The sequence below is a fragment of the Musa acuminata genome, chromosome BXJ3-8 (assembly GCF_036884655.1).
Source record: "Musa acuminata AAA Group cultivar baxijiao chromosome BXJ3-8, Cavendish_Baxijiao_AAA, whole genome shotgun sequence".
NCBI classification, from domain to species: Eukaryota; Viridiplantae; Streptophyta; class Magnoliopsida; order Zingiberales; family Musaceae; genus Musa; species Musa acuminata.
In genome coordinates this window covers 20,635,137-20,650,247 of record NC_088356.1, presented here as the reverse complement: position 1 = coordinate 20,650,247, position 15,111 = coordinate 20,635,137, and positions in this window count along the sequence as shown.

Here is a 15,111-nt window from a genome sequence, read left to right as displayed (position 1 = left end):
AGGACTCCTATCTTAACTAAGACTCCTAAACTAAAATATTATCTAATTATAAAATTATATCTAATTTTTAATTTACATTCTGACCTTGAGGTTAAGTATTTTAGAACAACAATTCAAACCTGTCAAATTAATGAATCGATTAGCTGATTAAAGTGAATCATGATAATATTTATGTGAATGATAAGGAAATATATATATATATATATATATATGTATATATATATATATGTATATATATATATATGTATATATATGCATGTATATATATATATACATATATATACATATATATATATATATATATATATATATATATATATATATATATATATATATATATATATATATATATACATTCATTTATACGGTGGAAGAACATTAAAAATAAAATCCCTAATTTTGCAAAGATGTATTCGTCGTCGTGCAAAGATTGGTGTGCAAAATCTGTAAATTAGAAAACTACGTATATTAAATATTATGTTACCTAGGGAGATCGTATATCCCTGAATCCCAACAGATCTCTAGGAGAGAGTGAAGGAGGTCAAGCACCCTTTTCTCTAGCGGTGATCCACAAAGTAGGGCTACGACGATGCTCCTCAAAACTCCAAGCCTGCTCTAAAGAGGAGAAGGGGAGGAGAATAGGAGAAGGCAACCAAAAAGGCTCTAGCCTATGAACCATTAGTTCCCTCCTATTTGTAGATGTCCCCTATCAACTTAACCCAAATGGATCCTGCCTTATTGGGTATTGGATCTCCATCCAACTACCCAAGCCTATTAGATTAGTGGATCTCTATCCAATAATCTCTCATTGGCTCTTATTGGATCTCATCCATAGGATCCAATAATTCAGTGGCTTATTGTGTTGAATCTCGGATTTTGATGATGAAGTCAATTGTCATTTGTTGTCTAATCTATGTTTTGAGATAAGTGTCCAGGATTAACTACGATGAAAGTTAGATATGCAGCAGGAGTTGCGCCGGAGTCAAGACAATGATCACGTTGGGAGTTCGAGAGTTCGACGGAAGTTCGGACAGTCGTCGGAAGTTCTGCGGGAACAAATCCGAGAAGTCCATAAGCTTGCCAAAAGAAGCTCGTCGGAACTCGCCAAGTGGATCGTCGCAAGTCCAGGAGTTTGCCGGAAGTCCGCAGGAGCATCACCGAGGGTTCATCGGATGATCGACGGAAGTTTGCCGGAAACTCGCCGGAAGAAGCGATTGACGCACCGGAGCAAGCTGCAGAAATTGTCTTAGGAATTATCGTAGTTAGCTTATTGATTAAGTTAGAAATGAGAGGTGATCCTATTAACTTAATCTTGGGGCAATTGGGCCCCTAAACAAACCCAAATTGGGTCGAATAGATCAACCTATTCGGACCCTGATTGTTGTGGGAGGTGCAACCGCCCAAGCCAGGAGGTGGCACTGCCTGGGCTAAGTCTCCCAGGGAGACTGGGCGGTGCAACCACCCCAGCCAGGAGGTGGCACCGCCTGGGCTCAGTCTCCGAGCGAGACTGGGCGGTGCAACCTCCCCTGACAGGAGGTGGCACCGCTTGAGCTCGGTCTTCGAGCTCTGCCAAGCAGTGCAACCGCCTTAGTCAGGAGGTGCAACCGCCTGAGCTCGGTCTTCGAGCTCTGGCAAGAGGTGCAACCGTCCCTGACAAGAGGTAGCACCGCCTAGAGGCTCAGTCTTCGAGCTCTGCCAGGCGGTGCAACCGCTCTAGTCAGGAGGTGCAACCGCCTGATCCCGGAATTCCGGGAATTGACAGTTTTGAGCTCCAAATTTGAACTGGGTTGGGGCTTATAAATACCCCACCCATTCAGCACTGAAATAGCATCAACTTACACCAAAATCTTGATCTTTTTCTGTGATTCTTAGAGCTCAAAATTGTTGTAAAGGCCAAAAGTTCTTCTCCCTCTGTTCTTCCAAGTTCTGAGTTGTAAAGAGAGGAGAGAAAATTCTGTAAGGGTTGTCTCCTAAGCCCGTCAAAAGGAGTGAAACTGTAAAAGGGTGGTTGGCCTTCGCCTATTGAAGGAAGGCCTCTAGTTGACATCGGTGACCTCGTCGGTGGAGGAAGCCAAAAGTGGAGTAGGTCAAGATTGACCGAACCACTCTAAATCTTGGTTTGCATTTACTTTGAGCATATTATCTTTACTGCAAACCTCCTCTGAAGCTTACTGCTTTCTGCGCATATAAGATCGGGTTTCAAGCCTTTCACTTTCCGAATCAGCGTTTAGACGTAAATCTATTTTTTCGTACGATCATCATATTTCAGATTGTGTTTACGTTTTGAGCTCTACCATAACTGCAAACAGCCTTTATACTCTTGCTTAAACTGCATCTTGCCTAATCAAGTGATTTACGAATCAACATTTAGACGTAAATCAGTTTCTTCGTACGAACGTCGTATTTCAGTTTGCGCCTATATTCTGGTTTTCATCATAGCTGCAAACTGCCTTCATAGATTGACTTTAACATCATCTTGCTTAGAATCGGCTTTCACATAGAAATCGTTTTTATCGTTCGAACGCAGTTTCGTTTTAATCGCAGAAAGTTTTTCGCTGCACTAATTCACCCCCCCCCTCTTAGTGCTCTTGATCCTAACAATTGGTATCAGAGCGGGGTTAACTCTCAAACGGATTAAAACCCAAGAGAGATGGCTTACGCCGGAAACCAAGAGGGCCATTCTATTACACATCCACCCATGTTCAATGGGACGGACTACACCTATTGGAAGACCCGAATAAGGATCTTTCTTATTTCTATGGATGTTGAACTTTGGAATCTAGTCGAAAACGGTTTTTCGAAGTCTTCTCTTCCAATGATTGATTGGAATGACTTGGAGAAGAAGGCTTTCGCTCTTAATGCAAAGGCTATGAATGCCTTATTTTGTGCACTTGATAAAAATGAGTTTAATCGTGTTTCGATTTGTGAAACCACATTTGATATTTGGCACACACTCGAAGTGACTCATGAAGGCACAAGTAGAGTGAAAGAGTCAAAAATCAATCTTTTGTTACACTCTTTCGAACTTTTCCGGATGAAACCGAGTGAGACTATTGGCGACATGTTTACCCGTTTCACGGATGTCGTCAACGGTCTAAAAGGACTCGGAAAAAGTTTTTCGGATTTTGAGCTCGTAAATAAGATTCTAAGATCCCTTCCTAAGAGTTGGGATCCTAAAGTCACTATTATTCAAGAGGCGAAAGATCTAAACAACTTCCCTCTTGAAGAACTAATTGGGTCATTAATGACCTACGAGATGACTTGCAAAGCTCATGAAGAGCAAGAAGACATCCTTCCAAAGAACAGGAAGGATATGACACTTAGAACTTCAGAAGACCACTTGAGAGAAAACTCAAGTGATGAGGACTGTGACGATGACTTAGCACTTCTAACAAGAAAATTTAAAAAATTCATTAAAAGAAACAAGTTTAAGAATGACACAAAAAATAAACTTGAACCCAAATAGGACCAAGTCATTTGCTATGAGTGCAAAAAGCCGGGACACTACAAGAGTGATTGTCCCCAAGTCAAAAAGAGAACATCAAAGAAGAAGGCGCTCAAAGCAACATGGGATGATTCGAGCGCGTCCGAAGAAGAGGAGTCCAACACCGAGCAAGTTGCTCATTATGCCTTAATGGCCATCGGAGATGAGGTAACAAATTTAATAGATGCAGATTTATTATTTGATGAATTATTAAATACCTTCCATGACTTATTTGATGAATGCAAGATTATTAATAGAAAATATAAATTGCTAAAAAAGGAGCATGATAGTCTTACTTGTAATTTTGATAAGTTAAAAACTGAATATCATGATAGTTTAAGTTCATGCATCAAATGCCATGATCTAGAAACTCTTCAAAAGAAAAACTTGCTACTTAAGGATACCTTGAAGAACCTCCAGCTGGAGGTAGCACCTCCAACTGTCACGTGTTGCAACTGGTTGCACCGCTCCAGCCAGAGGTGCAACCGCCCGCAACTCTGCCCTTTTTAACCCAAGCTAGGGCCGGCGGTGAAACCGACCCCAACTCACTCCCTTCCCCTCTCTACTCTTCCAAGCCTCCTCCATCCCCATTTCTCCCCTCATAGCATCCCAAATACCCCTCATTTCGGAGCAAAACATCAACAATCCTTCCCTCTCTTGAAGATCTCACTAAGGTATTCTCTAAGAAGCCCTTAAACTTTTTTTCATTTACTCTTGCTCATCACTATTGTTCTAAACAGCAGTAGTTATGGGATCTAGAAGATCCTCAAGGGACAAAGGAAAGAGGAGATTAGTAGAAGATTTTGATCTCACCCTTTTCAATTCAAAATACCATGCTGAAAAATTTTCCTCTTTCGAACTTAGGAGTGTGAATAAGGGAAAATATGTAGATTTAAATGAACTAAGAGACTTAGAGACAATCCAATGGTTTGCAAACTTAGATCTACTTCCTATTTTGCAAATTAACGAACCCATCTATCCAAGACTTGTTAGACTATTTTACAACAACATACAAATAGATGAAGAAGAAAGAATGTCTACCTCTCTTTTAGGATAACACATCTCAATTACGGATAAATTCATTTGCGACATGATAGGCATTCCCATGAAAAGTAGAGGACTTTACTTTAGAGGATCATGGGAGAATGAAACTATTGGAACAACATATGTTGAAGCCTTAGGAACAATTTTTGCCAATCCCAACTTAGCATTTGTTCCTAAAAGTTGTGAACATCTACTGCCTCTAAACACTAAGGTACTTCATCATATCCTAACTAGCATCATTCTCCCTAAACAATACCACCATGATGAAGTAAGCCAATTAGAATTAGGAACTATGTATTTGATCATGAAAGGACATGACATCTGTCTTGGTTATCTTATCCAACAAAACATGTTAGAACTATCTAAGAAAGACATGATGCTCCCATATGGTGGTATAATCACTAGAATAATGAAAGCCTACGATATTCTAATACCACCGGAAGAAGAAGTAATAAAAGTAGATAGATTTAGCATAATAAATAAAAATCTACTTCACCGATTAAGATGTTTTTATAGAAACGGTAATTGGGTTAGAATGCCTAGAAGAACCGATCCCCCTCAACCTGAACCAGAACCGGAAACACCAGTCTTTAGGGGTACCCAATCTCCTCCGATCTGTCCCTTTGAGGAAACACATCTATTCGAACAAACTCATACATCATCTGTCGAAGATATTGGGATTCGGATGGACCGATTCGAACAAAGACAAGAATGGCTTGAACATCGACAAGATCAAATCCTATCTGAGCTGCAGCAAATTCATCGACAATTTGTCTCTTTGTTTAGGCACTTTAATTTTCCACCTCATGAATGAGTTTGTATGAACACAATCATCTGTTGTTATTGTAAACTCCTTATGTTACTCACCATGATGAGCTTTTGCCTTGATCCTTGATATGGTTACCTGATATATTTTGAGCATATGTATAGTTATAAACATCTATCGTTGTTTATCTCGGATTTTACATTGAAACTAAATGTTTTGAAAACCTTGTGCCTTGATTTCCATGATAAATATAGTTTGAAAAAGCGATATACCAATGCAGTTGATAAGTCATTACCATTGATACTAAACATCAACTAGCTGACATTTTTACAAAACCTCTAAGTGAAGAACAATTTGATTTCATAAGAAGAGAATTAGGAATGTTGATGTGTCCGAATAGATAAACTACTTAAAATTATTTTTTGGACTTTATTGAATGATCAAATCACTTGATTGCCATTATATAACATGCGTTTTGTCTTCATGATTGTATTTGAAAATCTGTAGCATAGTCTTGTCCGAATACATGAAAGAATTCATCTCATTTTCGGACTCGCTTAACAGTTGGAATACTAAAAATCAAATTTTCTCATACACTCTTATGAAAAATATTCTTTTTAAATGGATTTAATGAAATGATTCCTGCTTATGAATTCCATCTTGAAATATGAATGATAGTATTTTTACTTGCAAAAAGCTGTTTCAAACACATATCTTGATCAAAGTAAACTCACAAATAGCTGGAATCACAAATATCTTTCCTCCTTCTGCACAAAGGATTATAACAAAGAAAAGGAAGGAAGAAGTATTCAAAGCAATCTACGTATCATGGCTTCCTTTATATGCTTGATAACTTGCTCATATTGTTCTCCTGGTATCACATCTACCATGTTTTTTGTTGATGACAAAGGGGGAGAAATATATGAATTGATGCTATAAACAATGATGCTATGATTATGCCATACTTGCATCACCAAGAGATATATGAACAAATGCCATGCATTAATTTGCATTATGCCTTGTATCGTGTCAAGATATCAAACAAAAAACTTGCATCGTAATTTTACGAGTTGATATCTTACCGTGTGATGAAATGCAATACTTGCTAAAATATTTGAAATGTGTACATCATGTAATGATGTCAAAATCTTGCTTCGCAGTTTTACATGTTGATATCTTACAATATGATGAATTGCTACTATTACCATCATTCAAACTTGTAATGTAAAATTTGAAAATGAATGTCAAGCCTTGACATCATCTTCAGAGAGATACATCATGATAGGAATCATGATGGGAATATTGATAAGTTCAAATGACTTTAACTTATCAATATGTCTCTTGAATTTTTAAGGTTTTGAATTCAAGAATGACTTATCTCAAGTATGGCATATAGACAGGGGGAGTTGAGGTTAACTCCATTATCAATTGATTGTTATCATCAAAAAGGGGGAGATTGTTGAATCTCGGATTTTGATGATGAAGTCAATTGTCATTTGTTGTCTAATCTATGTGTTGAGATAAGTATGCAGGATTAACTATAATGAAAGTTAGACATGCAGTAGGAGTTGTGCCGGATTCAAGACAATGATCACGTTTGGAGTTCGAGAGTTCGATGGAAGTTTGGATAGTCGTCGGAAGTTCTACGGGAACAAATCCGAGAAGTCCATAAGCTTGCCAAAAGAAGCTCATCGAAACGCGCCAAGTGGATCGTCAAAGTCCAGGAGTTTGCCGGAAGTCCGCAGGAGCATCACCGAGGGTTCATCGGATGATCGACGGAAGTTCGCCGAAACTCGCCGGAAGAAGCGATTGACACACCGGAGCAAGCTGCAGAAATTGTCTTAGGAATTATCGTAGTTAGCACATTGATTAAGTTGGAAATGGGAGGTGATCCCATTAACTTAATCTTGGGGCAATTGGGCCCCTAAACAAACCCAAATTGGGCCAAATGGATCAACCCATTCGGACCCTGATTGCTGTGGGAGGTGCAACCGCCCAAGCCAGGAGGTGGCACCGCCTGGGCTAAGTCTCCCAGGGAGACTTGGCGGTGCAACCGCTCCAGCCAGGAGGTGGCACCGCCTGGGCTCAGTCTCCGAACGAGACTGGGCGGTGCAACCTCCCCTGACAGGAGGTGGCACCGCTTGAACTCGGTCTTCGAGCTCTGCCAAGCGGTGCAATCGCCTCAGTCAGGAGGTGCAACCGCCTGAGCTCAGTCTTCGAGCTCTGGCAAGAGGTGCAACCGTCCATGACAAGAGGTAGCACCGCCCAGAGGCTCAGTCTTCGAGCTCTGTCAGGCAGTGCAACCGCTCCAGTCAGGAGGTGCAATTGCCTGATCCCGAAATTCCGGGAATTGACAGTTTTGAGCTCCAAATTTGAACTGGGTTGGGGCCTATAAATACCCCACCCATTCAGCACTGAAAGAGCATGAACTTACACCGAAATCTTGATCTTTTTTCGTGATTCTTATAGCTCAAAATTGTTGTAAAGGCCAAAAGTTCTTCTCCCTTCGTTCTTCCAAGTTCTGAGTTGTAAAGAGAGGAGAGAAAATTCTGTAAGGGTTGTCTCCTAAGCCCGTCAAAAGGAGTGAAACTGTAAAAGGGTGGTTGGCCTTCGCCTATTGAAGGAAGGCTTCTAGTTGACGTCGGTGACCTCGTCGGTGGAGGAAGCCAAAAGTGGAGTAGGTCAAGATTGACCGAACCACTCTAAATCTGGGTTTGCATTTACTTTGAGCATATTATCTTTACTGCAAACCTCCTCTGAAGCTTACTGCTTTCTGCGCATATACGATCGGGTTTCAAGCCTTTCACTTTCCGAATCAACGTTTAGACGTAAATCTATTTTTTCGTATGATCATCATATTTCAGATTGCGTTTACGTTTTGAGCTCTACAATAACTGCAAACTGCCTTTATACTCTTGCTTAAACTGCATCTTGCCTCATCAAGTGATTTACGAATCAGCATTTAGACGTAAATCAGTTTATTCGTACGAACGTCGTATTTCAGTTTGCGCCTATATTCTGGTTTTAGGGGGGGGGGGGTGAATTAGTGCAGCGGAAATCTTTCAACTATTAAAATCAAAAGCTGCGTTCGTTCGATAAAAATAATTTCGATGTAAAAGCCGTTTCTAAGATTACTTTAACTTAAGATTAAGCGAGATGACGTTAAAGTAAATCTATGAAGGCAGTTTGCAGTTTATGATGGAAATCAGAATGCAAGCGCAAACTGAAATGCGACGTTCGTACGATAAAACCGGTTTACGTCTAAATGCCGATTCTGAAGATACTGAACTTTGAGATACGTTTTATAAATGCGCAGAAGGTCGTTTGCAGTTATGATTGAAATCAAAACGTAAACGTAAACTGAAATATGATGATCGTACGAAAAAGCCGATTTACGTCTAAACGCAGATTCGGAAAGCTCTGAACTTAGAAACTCGTTCATAAAAGCACAGAAGGCAGTAAGCTATTGAGGAGGTTTGCAGTAAAGATAAAATGCTCAAAGTAAATGCAAACCGAGATTTAGAGTGGTTCGGTCAATCTTGACTTACTCCACTTTTGGCTTCCTCCACCGACGAGGTCACCGACGTCAACTAGAGGCCTTCCTTCAATAGGCGAAGGCCAACCACCCTTTTACAGTTTCACTCCTTTTGACGAGCTTAGGAGACAACCCTTACAGAAATTTTCTCTCCTCTCTTTACAACTCAAAACTTTGAAGAACAGAGGGAGGAGAACTTTTGGCCTTTACAACAATTTTGAGCTCTAAGAATCACATAAAAAGATCAAGATTTCGAGTGTAAGTTGTTCTCTTTCAGTGCTGAATGGGTAGGGTATTTATAGGCCCCAACCCAGTTCAAATTTGGAGCTCAAAACTGTCAATTCCCGGAATTCCGGGATCAGGCAGTTGCACCTCCTGACTGGGGCGGTTGCACCGCCTGGCAGAGCTCGAAGATTGAGCCTCTGGGGGGTGCCACCTCTGTTAGGGGCGGTTGCACCTCTCTGCCGGATCTCGAAGACCGAGCTCAATCGGTTGCACCTCCTGACTAGGGCGGTTGCACCGCCTGCCAGAGCTCGAAGACCGAGCTCAGGCGGTGCTACCTCCTGTCAGGGGAGGTTGCACCGCCCAGTCTCGCTCGGAGACTGAGCTCAGGCGATGCTACCTCCTGGCTGGGGCGGTTGCACTGCCCAGTCTCCCTGGGAGACTTAGCCCAGGCGATGCTACCTCCTGGTTTGGGCAGTTGCACCTCCCACAGCAATCAGGGTCCGAATGGGTAGATTCATTCGGCACAATTTGGGTTTTTTAGGGGCCCAATTGCCCCAAGATTAAGCTAATGGGATCACCTCCCATTTCCAACTTAATCATTGTGCTAACTATGATAAATCCTAAGACAATTTCTGCAGCTTGCTCCGGTGCGTCAATCGCTTCTTCCGGCGAGTTTCCGACGAACTTCCGTCGATCATCCGATGAACCCTCGGTGATGCTCCTGCGGACTTCCGGCAAACTGTTTACTGACTTCTACGATCATCATATTTCAATTTACGTTTACATTTTGATTTCAATCATAACTGTTTACTACCTTCTGCGATCTTACGAATAAGTTTCTAAGTTCAGAACTTTCTAAATCTGCGTTTAGACGTAAATCAGCTTTTATCATACGAACGTCGCATTTCAGTTTGCTCTTGTATTCTGCTTTCCATCATAAACTGTAAACTGCCTTCGTAGATCTGCTTTAACGTCATTTCGCTTAATATCAAGTTAAAGTAATCTTAGAATCGGCTTTCACATCGAAATCATTTTTATCAAACGAACGCAGCTTTCGTTTTAATCGCTGAAAAATTTCCACTGCACTAATTCACCCCCCCCCCCCCTCTTAGTGCTCTTGATCCTAACAATTGGTATCAGAGCTCAGTTAAGTCTTAAACGGATTAAAACCCAAGAGAGATGGCTTACGCCGGAAACCAAGAGGGCCATTCTATTACACGTCCACCCATGTTCAATGGGACGGACTACACCTATTGGAAGACCCGAATGAGGATCTTTCTTATTTCTATGGATTTTGAACTTTGGAATCTTGTCAAGAATGGTTTTTCGAAGTCTTCTCTTCCAATGATCGATTGGAATGATTTGGAGAAGAAGGCTTTCGCTCTTAATGCAAAGGCTATGAATGCCTTATTTTGTGCACTTGATAAAAACGAGTTTAATCGTGTTTCGATTTGTGAAACCGCATTTGATATTTGGCACACACTCGAAGTGACTCATGAAGGCACAAGTAGAGTGAAAGAGTCAAAAATCAATCTTTTGTTACACTCTTTCGAACTTTTCCGGATGAAACCGAGTGAGACTATTGGCGACATGTTTACCCGTTTCACGGATGTCGTCAACGGTCTAAAAGGACTCGGAAAAAGTTTTTCGGATTTTGAGCTCGTAAATAAGATTCTAAGATCCCTTCCTAAGAGTTGGGATCCTAAAGTCACTACTATTCAAGAGGCGAAAGATCTAAACAACTTCCCTCTTGAAGAACTAATTGGGTCATTAATGACCTACGAGATGACTTGCAAAGCTCATGAAGAGCAAGAAGACATCCTTCCAAAGAACAGGAAGGATATGGCACTTAGAACTTTGGAAGACCACTTGAGATAAAACTCAAGTGATGAGGACTGTGACGATGACTTGACACTTCAAATAAGAAAATTTAAAAAATTCATTAAAAGAAACAAGATTAATATTGACACTAAAAATAAACTTGAACCCAAGAAGGACCAAGTTATTTACTATGAGTGCAAAAAGCCGGGATACTACAAGAGTGATTGTCCCCAAGCCAAAAAGAGAACAACAAAGAAGAAGGCGCTCAAAGCAACATGGGATGATTCGAGCGCGTCCGAAGAAGAGGAGTCCAACACCGAGCAAGTTGCTCATTATGCCTTAATGGCCATCGGAGAGGAGGTAACAAATTTATTAGATGCAGATTTATCTTTCGATGAATTATTAAATGCCTTCCATGACTTATTTGATGAATGCAAGATTATCAATAGAAAATATAAATTGCTAAAAAAGGAGCATGATAGTCTTACTTATGATTTTGATAAGTTAAAAACTGAATATCATGATAGTTTAGATCCATGCATCAAATGCCATGATCTAGAAACTCTCCAAAAAGAAAACTTGCTACTTAAGGACACCTTAAAGAAATTTGAGGTTGGTAGCAAGTCACTAAACATGATCCTTGCAAACAAAGGTCACGTTCCCAAAAGAAGTGGAATTGGATTTGTGAGAAGTTCTCACCAAAATCCAACCACCTTCATAAAAGGCCCCATCTTATATGTTCGACACCAAAGCAAATGCAACTTTTGTTGCAAACTTGGACACAAGACGCATTATTGTCCATTCAAGAAAATTAGTCCGAATAAATTAATTTGGGTCCCTAAAGGAACAATGATAAATTCTATGCAACATGATAGACAATGTAGATCTATTTGTGAGGCACCCAAAAGCAAATGGGTACCTAAAAATTATCCCTTCCTGTAAAAACATTAAAAACATAAAAATTTTAGGCTAGAGCAAGAAATAATATTCTGCTCCTTGATTCTCGATATTCATAACCCAAAAAGGAACTCGCAATGCTCTCTAGCCTAAATTACAGACGGAGATTATAAATTTAAAATCACAAATGCGACTTAGATACAACCTTATTTGACTTTTCAGAATTAGAAACATATGATTCCCAAATTCACATATCCCCTGGATTTTCGAACCCATCAATTTTATCCATTCATAACCTTCGAATCTAACTCTGTATCATGAAGTGACTAAGTCTGTCATGAACTTGCAAGACTTACCAACTTGAAGAAACTATCACAAACATGCGTACGACATTGAGAGTATGCACGTTAAAAATCTATCTTGATCGTGCAAAAGTCCTTGTCTTAAAATAAAAATTCTTACGTAATTATGTAAGTAAAGTTCATTGCTCTGAATGAAAATTCTCCTAAAGACAGAAAAACTCTCAGATCAGATCACACTGATCAGAACAAGTGCTCACCGCCTACAGGCGGTGGCACCGCCACAGCTGGAGGTAGCACCTCCAGCTGTCACGTGTTGCAAGCGGTTGCACCGCTCCAGCCAGAGGTGCAACCGCCCGCAACTCTACCCCTTTTTAACCCAAGCTAGGGCCGGCAGTGAAACCGACCCCAACTCACTCCCTTCCCTCCTCTGCTCTTCCAAGCCTCCTCCATCCCCATTTCTCCCATCTCAGCATCCCAAATACCCCTCATTTTGAAGCAAAGCATCAACAATCCTTCCCTCTCTTGAAGATATCACTAAGGTACTCTCTAAGAAGCCTTTAAACTATGTTTTTTGACTCATTTACTCTTGCTCATCACTATTGTTCTAAACAGCAGTAGTTATGGGATCTAGAAGATCCTCAAGGGACAAAGGAAAGAGGAGATTAGTAGAAGATTTTGATCTTACCCTTTTCGATTCAAAATACCATGCTGAAAAATTTTCCTCTTTCGAACTTAGGAGTGTCAATAAGGGAAAATACGTAGACTTAAATGAACTAAGAGACTTAGAGACAATCCAATGGTTTGCAAACTTAGATCTACTTCCAATTTTGCAAATTAACGAACCCATCTATCCAAGACTTGTTAGATTGTTTTACAACAACATACAAGTAGATGAAGAAGAAAGAATGTCCACCTATCTTTTAGGACAACACATCTCAATTACGGATAGATTCATTTGCGACATGATAGGCATTCCCATGAAAAGTAGAGGACTTTACTTTAGAGGATCATGGGATGATGAAACTGTTGGAATAACATACGTTGAAGCCCTAGGAACAATTTTTGCCAATCCCAACTTAGCATTTGTTCCTAAAAGTTGTGAACATCTACTGCCGCTAAACACTAAGGTACTTCATCTAATCCTAACTAGCATCATTCTCCCTAAACAATACCATCATGATGAAGTAAGCCAATTAGAATTAGTAACTATGTATTTGATCATGAATGGACATAACATCTGTCTTGGTTATCTTATCCAGCAAAACATGTTAGAACTATCTAAGAAAGACATGATTGTCCCATATGGTGGTATAATAACTAGAATAATGAAAGCCTACGATATTCTAATACCACCGGAAGAAGAAGTAATAAAAGTAGATAGATTTAGCATAATAAATAAAAATCTACTTCACCGATTAAGATGTTTTTATAGAAACAGTAACTGGGTTAGAATGCCAAGAAGAACTGATCCCCCTCAACCTGAACCAAAACCGGAAACACCAGTATTTAGGGGTACCCAATCTCTTCCGATCTGTCCCTTTGAGGAAACACATCCATTTGAGCAAACTCATACATCATCTGTCGAAGATATTGGGATTCGGATGGACCGATTCGAACAAAGACAAGAACGGCTTGAGCAACGATACGATCAAATCCTATCTGAGCTGCAGCAAATTCATCGTCAATTTAACTCCTTGTTTAGGCACTTTAATTTTCCACCTCATGAATGAGCTTGTATGAACACAATCATCTGTTGTTATTGTAAACTCCTTATGTTACTCACCATGATGTGCTTTGACTTGATCCTTCATATGATTACCTAATATATTTTGAGCATATGTAGAGTTATAAATATCTAACATGGTAAATATATGCCCTGTGCCTTATGGTAAATATAAACTAAATGGTTATCTCGGATTTTGTATTGAAACTAAAAGTTTTGAAAACCTTGTACTTTGATTTCCATGATAAATATAGTTTGAAAAAGTGATATACCAATGTAGTTGATAAGTCATTGTCATTGATACTAAACATCAACTAGCCGATATTTTTACAAAACCTCTAAGTGAAGAACAATTTGATTTTATAAGAAGAGAATTAGGAATGTTGATGTGTCCGAATACTTAAACTAGTTAAAATTACTTTTCGGACTTTATTGAATGATCAAATCACTTGATTGCCATGTGTTGAAATGTTTTGATTTTTGAAAAAACTGTAGCATAATCTTGTCCGAATGCATGAAAAAATTCATCTCATTTTCGGACTTGCTTAACAGTTGGAATGACAAAAATCAAACACACTCTTATGAAAAATATTTTTTTCGAAATGGATTTGATAAAATGACTTTCCTCTTTCATGCACAAAGAATTATAACATACAAGGAGAAGAAGTATTCAAAGCATTATACTTATCATGCCTTCCTTTATATGCTTGATAACTTGCTTATATTGTTCTCCTAGTATCACATCTACCATTCTTTTTGTTGATGACAAAGGGGGAGAAATATATGAATTGATTTGATGCTATAAACACTGATTATGCCATGCCTGCATCATCAAGAGATATATGAAAAGATGTCATGCAACACTTGCTAAAATATAAGAAATGTGTGCATCATGTAATGATATCAAAATCTTACTTCACAGCTTTACATGTTGATATCTTACAAAGACATGAATTGCTACTATTACCATCATTCAAACTTGTAATGTAAAATTTGAAAATGAATGTCAAGCCTTGACATCATCTTCAAAGAGATACATCATGATAGGAATCACGATGGGAATATTGATAAGTTCAAATGATTTTAACTTATCAATATGTCTCTTGAATTTATAAGGTTTTAAATTCAAGAATGACTTATCTCAAGTATGGCATATAGACAGGGGGAGTTAAGGTTAACTCCATTATCAATTGATTGTCATCATCAAAAAGGGGGAGATTGTTGAATCTCGGATTTTGATGATGAAGTCAATTGTCATTTGTTGTCTAATCTATGTGTTAAGATAAGTGTGCAGGATTAACTACGATGAAAGTA